This window comes from Callionymus lyra, chromosome 7 (genome assembly GCF_982586985.1).
Source record: "Callionymus lyra chromosome 7, fCalLyr1.hap1.1, whole genome shotgun sequence".
NCBI lineage: Eukaryota > Metazoa > Chordata > Actinopteri > Syngnathiformes > Callionymidae > Callionymus > Callionymus lyra.
The window spans coordinates 28,536,588-28,548,956 of record NC_141824.1 but is presented as its reverse complement, the minus strand read 5'-3'; the positions used below and the strand labels follow the sequence as shown (position 1 = coordinate 28,548,956).

The window sequence follows — 12,369 nt, the reverse complement described above, 5'->3', positions numbered from 1 at the left end:
TGGGGAGGCAGCTGGGCAGTCGAGCTCCAAATATTGATAAAGAGAGGTGAGACAAGGTGACACTTTCCAGGAAATATACTTGATATACACATGGTTGTTACAATGAAATGCTGGTCCACTACTATTGGGTGTGTGGCCTGCCAAGTTTATGGGATTGATATAGTGAATCATAAACTGATAATGGTCCCACATTATCCCTGTTCTTCCTTCAATCATTTTTTTAATGATACAATACAATGCAATACAGTACAACACAATTACATAAAGTAATAATGATTAAATTAATTATATAAAGTAATGTAAAGTGGTAACATAATATAACTTAACACAGTACAGTACAACGTACGTTAAATGACATAATATCACATAATATAATGTAATTAACAGTAAAAAGAAACAAAACTTTGTAACCCGATGCAACAAATGTAACAAATATCATATATTCTTACATTAAAATGGTTTAAAGTACTATACTGCAATGAAACTACTTCTTTGTTTAGTACCGAAAACATAGCTCATACAGTGGAGTAGTGGCTGTGTCTAGGAAGTTGCAGGTCCAAGCACAGCTCCAGATATGATCGTGTTGTATCCCTCATCAGGACGCTTAATCCTGATTGCTCCTGATCGGGAGTTGGTGCATCACAGCCTACCCCCGTCCGTATGTAAATGAGGGCATAGTGTAAAGTGCTTAGAGTGTTGAACAAGCAGAGATTAGTAATATAAGTAGGAACCATTCACTATTTAGCAAACACAACCAAAGTAGACACCCTTAATCTTCAGATCCAGTTCTATAGTGCCATTATTATGGTTCACGTTGTACAGATAGTTCTTCATTCTGGAGACAATGTCTGAAATGAGTGCTGCCTCACCTGGAGAAAAAGCTGTTCTGGCCTGTTGACAAACTGTCTCCATCATAAGAGTCACTTTGTTACTGAGTTGCTTACTGAGTCTCTTGCTTGAACTCAGACCTGGACTCGATTCTTTTAGCAGACCGGAGTTAGGAGGAAGAGAAGCGAGTAACGAACAACTCCTTTTGAGTCAGAGTAAGAAGAGAGAATAAAAAGACAGGGCTAAATCTGAAAAGTTAAAAAAGATCCTGCTTTAAGAACATTATCACATTTTCAATACAGGCAGCTGAGTAAAACTGTCCAATATGAACTTGAATTGGTGAAAGTACTTTAGCGTTGTTATTGCCATGGCAACTCGTCACCTGCAGCTTCAGCCATATTTGCAGAAGCAGAAGAATCAATAACCCAAAAGCATTACCCGTAATCTTAACAAATATCTTTTCTCACTGAGTAGCAGGACGGTTTGAAAACTTGGCTGCAGTAACAGTTAAAGATCAAGTCAAATTTTAAATTTGAACCAAGCACTGATTATCCAAGTGCTATATCTAATCCTATAAGCTCAAATGTGAACCATATTTAATACTATTTTAATACATATTTTAATCTATTGATCTTTTATTGCCTTTTTACAACATGGATTCATTAGTATTTAAAATACATTCTATTTATTTGCTTACAAAACCGACATCTAAAATATTCCTTGATATCATTCATTGCAGCGTTTAGACATAACTGAAAAAGTCCTTTTCACCAAAAAGCATTTTCTCTGGTAGTCCCACCTTCAGACTCTCTGTGCTGTTGTTCCTGCTGCTGTGGTTTGGGCTGCCGGGTCTTTGGTGGTTGCTGAAGCATAATGCATCGAAGCATAAAACACCTCCTACACAGTCACCCATCAGGCAAACCTGCAGAGGAAATACATCATCAATGCATAAAGACCACCTCTTCAACAGAATCAAAAATCAAACAGTAGGAAGAGTTCTTGTGTAAGAGTTAGATCATGAAATAATGAAAATGAGTGTAAAATAGAAATCCACCTTTACCTCTGGAAAAAAAATGAGAAGCTTAAGTAAAATGGATTAAAATATTTAAAGAGTTTTGGGCGAAGATAAAAAAAGAGGCTACTTTTAATGCATGAGTACAAGGTGTAAGATGGAGAAGACGGTCTCAGAATTTTAACCTGTGTGTGACTTTTCCCATATTTACACGTAAATTAAGTGATTTGTATCATAGTACATTATCATTAAGGGTACCTGTTTTTTTTTATTGTTTTTGAATGGATTTTTATACATTATTCCTGTGTGTGCTCTAGTTTCTTCCCAAAAGCATAGTAGAAGTCTCTGTGTGCTCCTGAGACAGGCTTCTTGCCTGGAGTAGCAAATCATGATAAGGGAATCAGAGGTAGAAATAAATCCAAATTATTATTATTATTATTATATTTGACTTCATGATCAGCTTCATCGTCCGTCCGTCCGTCCGTCCGTCCGTCCGTCCGTCCGTCCGTCCGTCCGTCCGTCCATCCATCCATCCATCCATCCATCCATCCATCCATCCATCCATCCAGTGCACTGCACTGCACTGCACTGCACCTTTTCCTCTATTCTTACTCTTCTTAAAACTTGTTTCTTTTCTTACTTATTAGCAACATTCAGGGACACTACCTGCACCATGTTGCACACATATTTCAATGACAACACAATGGAAGGAATGACAGTTGATGAATGTTGACTCGGTCTATTCAAATATTCAGAAATAAACCGGTCAATGTATGAACATATTCAACCTCATGCACATTTTTATACAGTTTAATACCACACGCAAAAGCTCTCAAGATGCTTTTGAAATAAATATAAACATTTTAAGTAAGTTTCCTATAAAGTTTGAGTGTAGAACCACTTTTCTATGAAGGGAAGCAGAAATTAGTTTTTCAAAAACGGCAATCTAGAGTTAACTTTGCAGCAAAAATAATAAGCACTATAGTTGCCTTTTTGAGCTGCAATAACACACACCTGCACTGTTAATGATCATGTAATCTGTTACAATGGCTGAGTTTTCACGATCAAGGTTCGTCTAGTTTAGAAGATATTTCCTAGTTTTACAGCAGATACAACGTGGGGAGCTCAGAGTTGATTGAGGATAGTTAGAGATGAAAGTACCAGGAAAAAGGTGACTAGGGTGTTGTGGTCACAGCAGTCTGCTGTGTTTTCCTCCTCCTGGTCTGCCACTCCCCCTGTCATCTCACCTCACACCTGGTCCTCATCTTCAATCATGCTCACCTGGTCTTGATCCCCAATCAACCCCCTTCATAAACCCTTAGATTCCCCACGGTCGGCGCCAGATCGTACTACGCACAACCGTGGTAACTATACGTGCCTGGCTCAGTGTTATTTGCTACCTCGCTCTCTAACTCTAGTCTCTTGTTGTTTTTTGGACCACATCTAACCTTTTGTTCCTCTACCTGCAGTTACCCGGATCACTCACTCCAGCTCGCCCACCTCGCTCTTCCTCCGGCTTCCTCATCCACTACCTGCTCCCCTCCTATTCAATAAACCCTTTTTGTATTCCCTTGAACATCGCCTCTGTCTGCTCTTGGGTTCAGCATCGTTAAACAAAACATAGGGTGGATGATCATGGTGGCTTTAGATGGAGGATTCTGATTTATGACAAGAGAAAGTAAAACATGTTGTACAGTGAATACGTGGACATACCTGGCCGTTACAACCTTGCCCATCTTTCGAGTGCAGGAAGCTGTGATAGACCTGGTTCGCTCGAGCTTGTTCTTATTTTTACTTTAATTGCTGTATTGCTGTGTCTAATTGGAAAAAAACAATTTACCGAAGGAGACGTCCTGAGGGATCAATAAAGTTCTACCTAACCTAACCTAATAATCCGGAGCGCTTTATATATGAACATTACCTGGTGGGTGACTTTTTTTACAAACACTTTCTTGAAACTGCGCCGACTGAGCCGACACGCCGTGGGCGGGATTACATCATTGCGTCATCACAGGGTGGGATTACTGCCACCGTTTTGAGCGAATTTGTCTTGGTTGTTGTACACTCCAAACAATTTTTTTTGGCGCACAATCACTCTGCTGTGCGCTCAACCAGTCATACACGTGCGTTCAACATGTCATACACACACGCTCTAGCTGTCATACACACGCTCAACTTCTCTGCTGCGCACTCAACATTTGTCTGCTCACAACACCAGTCATCGTTACCGTGGGAGTGAACAGATTTGTCAGAACGCTTAATAAAGTTTGACTTTATCTGACTCTTTTGTTGACATTCCCTTTAGCACAGCTTTATCTAGTGGGAGCATAATGCAACCCCAGTCAAACGTTTGACTGTGTCTTTTATTCTATGTGCCTTATAATCCGATGCACCCTATTATGAAAACAGTTCTAAAATAGGCCATTAATTTGCGCCTCATAATCTGGTATGCCTAATAGTGCTGAAAGTACGGTAAATAAGTAAGCAAGCAAGCAAGTAAGCAAGCAAGTAGGTAAGTAAGTAAGAAAGTAACTAAGAAAGAAAGAAAGTAATCTTATTTGTAAAGCGCCTTTTCTAGAAATCAAATCTTGTAAATCTCAACCACACCCACATTGCAATTTCAGATGGGGGAGAACTTTATATAGTAGTAACTTCAAAACATCGTCATGATGAGAGACTTACTGCATCTTGGAGAGGAAGACTTGAACATTTGAAACGTGTGATTTAGGAAATTTGGGTTTTTATATTAGTTGCCCTTTAATTCTATGTCCATCTTGGATCATAGGCGTCTTGATCCTATGACATTCAGATCTATATTTGAGTTGAGTTGAGTTTGAATCAATAATTTATCAAACTTTTTAATACGATTGGCTTTTAGCCATTGATTTGTTTGCCTATCGTAATCACTGTAAACTATAACCAACGAGAAAGAGTTTAAGCTAAAAGCCAAAGTCGAGTGTAAAAGTCAAATACAATGAGGCAGTTCTTGTCACATTAAGATAAACTCTACAACCTTTACAAAAATGTAAGTTTACCCAAACTCACCCAAACTAATTGGCAGTATCAAGAAAATTGTTTTTCTATAACAACTAATTATCAGTACGTGTCCTCCATCATTCTAAACTCCTATTCTGTTGATCCTGTTCCTGGACTTTTCTAGTGCCTGCAACACTATCCAGCCCACTCTGCTCCAGGACAAACTGACACGGATGCATGTGGACTCTCTGAGCTCGGATTATTTCACTGATCGACGACAGTATCAGACAGTCAGGCTGAAGGACATTACGTCTGACACTGTGGTATGCAGTACAGGAGCACCTAAGGGGACTGTACTGGCCCCTCTCCTCTTCACCATATATCCTTCAGACTTCTGCTACAACTCCGAGCTGAGTCTTGTCCAGAAGTATGCTGACTTCACTGCCATTGTTGGATGCATCAGGGACAACAGCAAGGACTGGTACAGGAGTCTGATACGTGACTTTGTGGACTGGAGTGAGAGGAACCACTTGCAGCTGAACACCTCAAAGACCAAGGAGCTGGTCTTGGACTTTGGGAGGTCCAGGACAAAGCCACGGCCAGTGTCCATCAGAGGTGACGAGGTGGAGATAGTTAAAAATAAGTACTTGGTGTGTGGCTGTGACAGTAAACTGGACTGCTCCTGCAACACAGACAATGTGTATAAGAAAGTTCATAGTATACTGTACTTTCTGAGGAGGCTCCAATCATTTAACATCTGCAGGAAACTCCTCTGCATGTTCTACCAGTCTGTAGTGGCCAGTGTCCTGTTTTGTGCTGTGGTGTGTTGGGGTGGGAATGTGTCCAAGGGGAGTGTCAACAGGTTGGACAGGCTGATCAGGAAGGCTGGCTCTGTGGTTGGCATGAAGCTGGACTCTCTGGTGACAGCCTTACACCCCAGCTCGAGCTCTGAGGTCTATGGATCAGAATCTACTTATGGTTCCTCGCACACGACTCAGGACCAGAGGAGAGAAATCTTTTCAGGCTGTTGCTCCTAAGCTTTGGAACAATCTTCTTCTCTCTTTGCGCTTGATGGAGTCTACTGACTCCTTTAAGAAACATCTTAAGACGTTTCTATTTGTTCAGGCTTTTCCTTGATTTTCTGGAACTCCTGTGTTGTTCTCAGTATTATCTTGATCTTTAAAGTATATACTTTTTTGAGTATTGTTTTGATTGTTTAAGCGCTTTGTGACCCTGGTCTAGAAAAGCGCTATATAAATAAATATTACTTACTTACTTACTTACTTACAGTTGCAGAGAGGACAAACTACTGTCCATCATTGATGATGACAGTCATCCTCTGAACACTGTCATCAGTGAACAGAGAAGCAGATGGAGTGCACGAATGCTTCTTCCCAGATGCAACTCTTACAGACTCAGGGACTCATTAATTCCTCGTGGCTATTAGACTGTTTAAGTCTAATTAAGTGTGTGGGCAGGAGTGGAGCCAAAAGATGATGATATTCTATGTTAATCTTTGTATCCTTTGTCTTTGTTATCTTTTCTTTGATCTTGTTCTTTAACTTCAGACTTAAATTCTGTCATCTTGCACTTTCTTTTTATAGAAAATGTTGTTCTTGTTCTTGTACTGTATTGCTGTGTGCTGGCTGGAAAAACAATCCCGAAGAAGACCTCCAGAGGGATCTATTAAGTTTCTATCTATCTATTTATCTATTGATTTCTTATCATTTGTGGACCAATTATCATGTTTATGTTCGTCCTGTTTTATTTTGAAGGTGTGTTTCCGTTTGTATGTGTCCTGTGTGTTTCTATTGACAGACGCTGGCAGGTGCACGGCTGGTGATGATTGAGTGGCGGGTTCCTACTATTGATAAGGGGCATCTCTACCCGGAAGAACTCGCCAGAGTATTGAGTTTCCAGACCAGGTTGGCTATCCTTCTGATCTCGCTCCTCGCGTTTGAAATCTGAACTTTGTAATCCTATGGAAACCCCTGACGTTGTCAGCGCTTTATTTTACTCACGTGACACTTTTTGTCTTTTTGTTTTTAGTTGCTGTTTGAGACCCCGATCTCCAGTCGTGCCCTGCCTCCGTCCCGAGCACCTGTTTTGTTTTTTGTTCCTGTTCGTTCCCATTACGGACCGTTTGGATTATTAAAATACTTTTTTTCTGAGCTGTTCCTCCGTGGATTATTGACACTTCCGCATCTGGGTCTCCTGTCCTGATCGGTTCATGACAGAATACTCTGGCCACAAGATGGACCCAGCGGAAGTAAAGGAGCTCCGCCAAGCTCTCGGCTCGCAAGGAACCAGACTCTGTACCGTCGAGGAGGTGACACGTGACAGTCACTCAGCGCTCGTAAAGCTGTCAGCTACTGTGGGTGAGCTAACTCTTCGTTTGACCCCTCCCGCACCTGTTGCAGCCGCCGCAGCCTCTGTGCGCGCGCCGACTGCCTCCGCTCATTCTCATCCTGAAAGACTGCCTGCTCTACGTGAACCAGTTATACCTACTCCGGAGCATTATAATGGAGATGTGGGTTGTTGTGCACGTTTCTTGCTCCAGGTCCAACTAGTGTTTAGCCAGCAGCCATCATGGTTTTCCACTGGTCGCGCCCAGATCGCTTATTTGATAAATCTCCTCCGGGGTAGAGCAGCTGACTGGGCAACTTCTCTGTGGGAGTCTAACTCTCCAGCTCTGTCTAATTATGATTGTTTTACTGACGAGATGCGGCGGGTTTTCGACTTGCCACATCGCTCTCCCGCTGTTTCCGCTCGAAGATTACTTTGTTTAAGACAGGGAGATGAGTCTGTGGGGGATTATTCTATAAGTTTTCGAATATTAGCCGCTGAGAGTGGTTGGAATGAGCCCGCGCTAATAACTGCTTTTACCCAGGTGTTAATTAACTCCATCAAGGATCAGCTCGCCACTCGGGACTTTGCCCTTTCCCTTAACATCCCCCTGGTTAGACTTGACGTTCCCCTCCCGGTCTGCGCCATAGATGGCCGACCTCTCTTCGACGTGACTCACCAGACCACTCCCCTTTCCCTCACTATTTCGGGTAACCACTCTGAGGTCATTTGTTTTCTTCTCATTTCATCTCCCTCTTCTCCTATAGTTCTTGGTCTCCCCTGGCTTCGTATCCATAAACCTCACTTTGACTGGGTGAATTCTACTGTACTTGGTTGGAGTCCTCATTGTCTTTCACAGTGTCTTCGTTCTGCGCCTACTACCTCTCGTCCTCCGCTTCCCATTTCTCCCCCTCCTGATCTTTCCTCCGTTCCTCCGGAGTATCACAGTTTGGGTGAGGTTTTTAGCAAGGAGAGTGCGCTATCCCTACCACCACACCGTCCTTATGACTGCGCCATCGACTTACTTCCTGGTTCTCCACTTCCCTGTAGTCGACTGTACAAGGTTTCTCGTCCTGAGCGTCAGGCCCTCGACACCTATATCGGGGAGTCACTGACGGCCGGTTTGATTCACCCCTCTTCTTCGCCTCTTGGTGCAGGGTTCTTTTTCATTAGCAAGAAGGACAAATCCCTGAGACCCTGCATAGACTACAGGGGGTTAAACAGTATCACCATCAACAATCGTTATCCCCTCTCTCTCATAGACCCATCTTTTGATCCACTGAACAAGGCCATGGTCTTCACCAAGCTGGACCTTCGAAGTGCGTATCACTTGGTTCGTATTAGAGAGGGCGATGAGTGGAAGACAGCATTTAAGACTCCCTTAGGACACTTCGAGTATAGTTTTATGGGATTTCTTAAATGATTTTGTTTACGTCTATCTTGATGACATTTTGATTATTTCCAGTTCCCGTGATGAACACCTCAGCCATGTCCGCCGCGTTCTCCAACGGCTGTTAGAGAACAGACTGTTTGTCAAAGCAGAGAAGTGTGAGTTTGGAGTTTCCACCATGAGTTTTCTTGGTTTTATTTTAGGGCAGGGTCAGCTGAGGCCAGATCCTATGAAGGTTGAGGCAGTTTCCCAGTGGCCGGTGCCTGTTAGCCGCAAGCAGTTGCAACAGTTCCTGGGATTCGCTAATTTCTATCGTAGGTTCATCCGGGGTTATAGCCAGGTTACCGCTCCACTAACCCAGCTTACCTCCACTAAGAGTCCTTTCCTCTGGTCCGCCAAGGCGGAAGACTCCTTCAACCAGCTGCGCTCGCTGTTCTCCTCCGCACCCATCCTACAACACCCGGACCCAGCCCCTCAGTTCATCGTGGAGGTGGCCGCCTCTGACACCGGCATAGGAGCGGTGCTTTCCCAGAGGTGCTCTAGGGACAACAAGGTGCATCCATGTGCTTTTTATTCCCGGAAACTGTCTCAAGCGGAGCGCAACTATGACATTGGCAACCGGGAGCTCCTGGCGGTGGTGGCTGCACTTCAGGAGTGGAGGCACTGGCTGGAGGGCTCAGAGGTGCCTTTTCTGGTGCTAACAGATCACAAGAACTTGCTTTATTTACAGGAGGCCAGGCGCCTGAACTCCCGCCAGGCCTGTTGGGCCCTGTTTCTGGGGCGGTTTGACTTCTCACTGACTTATCGTCCAGGAGGTAAGAACATTAAGCCTGACGCCTTATCCCGACAGTTTGCTCCTCCCCAGGAGGGTCTTGCGGATGAGACCATCCTCCCTCAAAGGTGCTTTATCAGGGCGGCCAGCTGGGATATAGAGAGGGTAGTTCTGGAGGCTCAGGAGAATCACCCAGGACCCAGCTCTGGACCGTCTGATCGACTCTTTGTTCCGCAGCCAGCTCGTGCCCAAGTGCTTCAGTGGGGGCACAACCACAGGGTAGCGTGCCACCCTAGCGTTTCAAGGACTCTCGCTTTTCTCAGACAGAGATTCTGGTGGCCGGAGATGGCACGCGGTGTCAAGGAGTTTGTGGCTGCCTGTGCCACTTGTGCTCGCAGAAAGTCATCTCGTCGCCCCCCAGCTGGACTCCTTCAACCCTTACCTGTGCCGAGTCGCCCCTGGTCGCTCATCTCAGTGGACTTCATCACTGGTCTTCCTCCCTCCATGGGTATGACTGTAATCCTTACGGTGCCGTAAGGATTACAGTGCACTTCACCCCTCTGATCAAGTGGCCGTCCGCATTGGAGACAGCGGACTGCTGGTTACAACACATTTTTAGAATTCATGGCATTCCAGTGGACATCGTCTCGGATCGTGGACCTCAGTTTTCCTCTCAAGTCTGCAGAGCATTCTGCAAGTCCCTGGGGGCTAATGCTAGTCTTTCATCAGGCTACAATCCGCAGAGCAATGGACAGACGGAACGGGCTAACCAGGACTTGAAATCAGCACTACGTTGTGTGTCGGCTCGTCAACCCGCCTCCTGGTGTCAGCATATCCCCTGGGTGGAGTATGCCCACAACTCCCTGACGTCATCAGCCACTGGGATGTCACCTTTCATGGCTGCCTACGGATATCAACCACCTCTCTTTCCCTCTCAGGAGAGGGAAGCTGCGGTTCCCTCTGTCCGGGCCCACCTACGATGTTGTCGATCTATCTGGCACCATACCAGGGCTGCTTTGTCCCGCATCGCCATCCGTAATCAACGTCTCGCTGACAAGCACCGTGTGCCAGCCCCCGATTACTCACCTGGCCAGAAGGTCTGGCTTTCCACCCGGGACCTCCCCCTTCCAGTGGAATCTCGTAAGCTTGCCCCCAGGTTCGTATGTCCTTTCGAGATTGAGAGGATCATCAGTCCCACGGCCATGCGCCTCAAGCTTCCCCCATCGCTCACGGTCCACCCTACTTTCCACGTCTCACTCCTGAAGCCTGTCACCTCTGGTCCTCTCAGTTCGCCAGCCGAGCCTCCACCTCCTCCATTCATCATCGACGATCATCCCGCGTATAGAGTCCACAAGATCCTGGAGGTTCGCCGCAGAGGTTGGGGTTATCAGTATCTAGTGGACTGGGAGGGCTACGGTCCAGAGGAACGATCTTGGATTTCCGCTCTCTCATCCTTGACCTCTCCCTCCTCCGAAACTTCTACCGGGAGCACCCGGAGAGACCTGGTAGAACGCCTGGAGGCGCTACCTAGAGGGGGGGGGGTACTGTCATGTTTATGTTCGTCCTGTTTTATTTTGAAGGTGTGTTTGCTGGCTGGTGATGATTGAGTGGCGGGTTCTTCCTATTGATAAGGAGCATCTCTACCCGGAAGAACTCGCCAGAGTATTGAGTTTCCAGACCAGGTTGGCTATCCTTCTGATCTCGCTCCTCGCGTTTGAAATCTGAACTTTGTAATCCTATGGAAACCCTTGACGTTGTCAGCGCTTTATTTTACTCACGTGAGTCTTTTTGTCTTTTTGTTTTTAGTTGCTGTTTGAGACCCCGATCTCCAGCCGTGCCCTGCCTCCGTCCCGAGCGCCTGTTTTGTTTTTTGTTCCAGTTCGTTCCCATTACGGACCGTTTGGATTATTAAAATACTTTTATTCTGAGCTGTTCCTCCGTGGATTATTGACACTTCCGCATCTGGGTCTCGTGTCCTGATCGGTTCATGACACCAATGGTTTTATTCTTGCATGTTCTATCTTCCTCTATTTGTGCCCATTAAGTATTATTTTCAAAGACAGTGATCAGTGTGAAGATGTACTGATTGTGCAGTTGATTACTTCAGTCCCATTACTGTCTCTGAAAGTCCAATTATATCCACTTGTATCGCTCACAAATGGTACATAAGCATGCAGGGAAAGAGACAATTCTGGTTAATTTCATCCAGAGAAATACAATTTTGTCTAATTTTGTGCAACAGAAGCGAATGTCCTAGATTTGAGAAGTAAAACCTCATTTAGTGGATCTCAAATGTGTTCTGATATGGTCATAAAACTGCACAACTCTGAAGAAAAACAGATCTGTTTGGGCTGTGAAAAACAAGTTTCTTCATTGTCTCTTTTTAAGTTCATAGTTGGTTTTATTCCTTTATTCAACTGTCAGCTCATGACACTAAAACAGAAACGATGATTTGATCAACCTGGCCACAGCTAGGAAGGTTACATTATGGAGTATTGTAATGGAGCATGAATAAGTATGTTATGTCTGGTGTGTCTTTCCCGGTTTTTCCAGTTTTTATTTTGATGTCCGCTTGACGCTCCGACGAGCGGAGGTCAGAGAGATGAGACCCTGGATGGCTGGAGGCTGCTGGATTCGATCCAACGATCAGCTGGATATGCGCCGGACAGGACGTCAACCGCTGCCCTAAAGTGTCAGCCAGATCCTGGACCTTGTCCCAGCCGGCAACTCTGTCCGGTCCCACGACTTCTCCCTACAAATGAATAAACAAGAGTGTTAAAGCCATGTTGACATTCGTCTGAATACGGCCACGAAGGCATCCTACCCGAGAGGTCGCAGGCGCAACAGAAGCCACAGCAGATGCGGACGGCTGGTCGTCCCGAGGCGGGCAAGGGGGAGACGTTGGAGGGGTCTTCTTCTAGGAGAACTTGAAGTGTGCCGTCATTCGCGTCCTCTTCCTTAGATCATTTATTTGTGTTTGTGGAACCCCTTAATCGTGAAGTTCCACATCACGTCTGACTGTACAAGTATTCAATCACCAGGAGT

The 12,369-nt window shown here is 45.0% G+C and overlaps 1 pseudogene; it reads right to left on the bottom strand.

Annotated features, from left to right (window-relative positions):
- The window catches only part of LOC148076032 (membrane-associated phosphatidylinositol transfer protein 3-like), a 33,475-nt pseudogene extending 29,899 nt beyond the window's left edge, over positions 1-3,576 (bottom strand).
- Between the last annotated feature and the right edge of the window lie 8,793 nt (positions 3,577-12,369).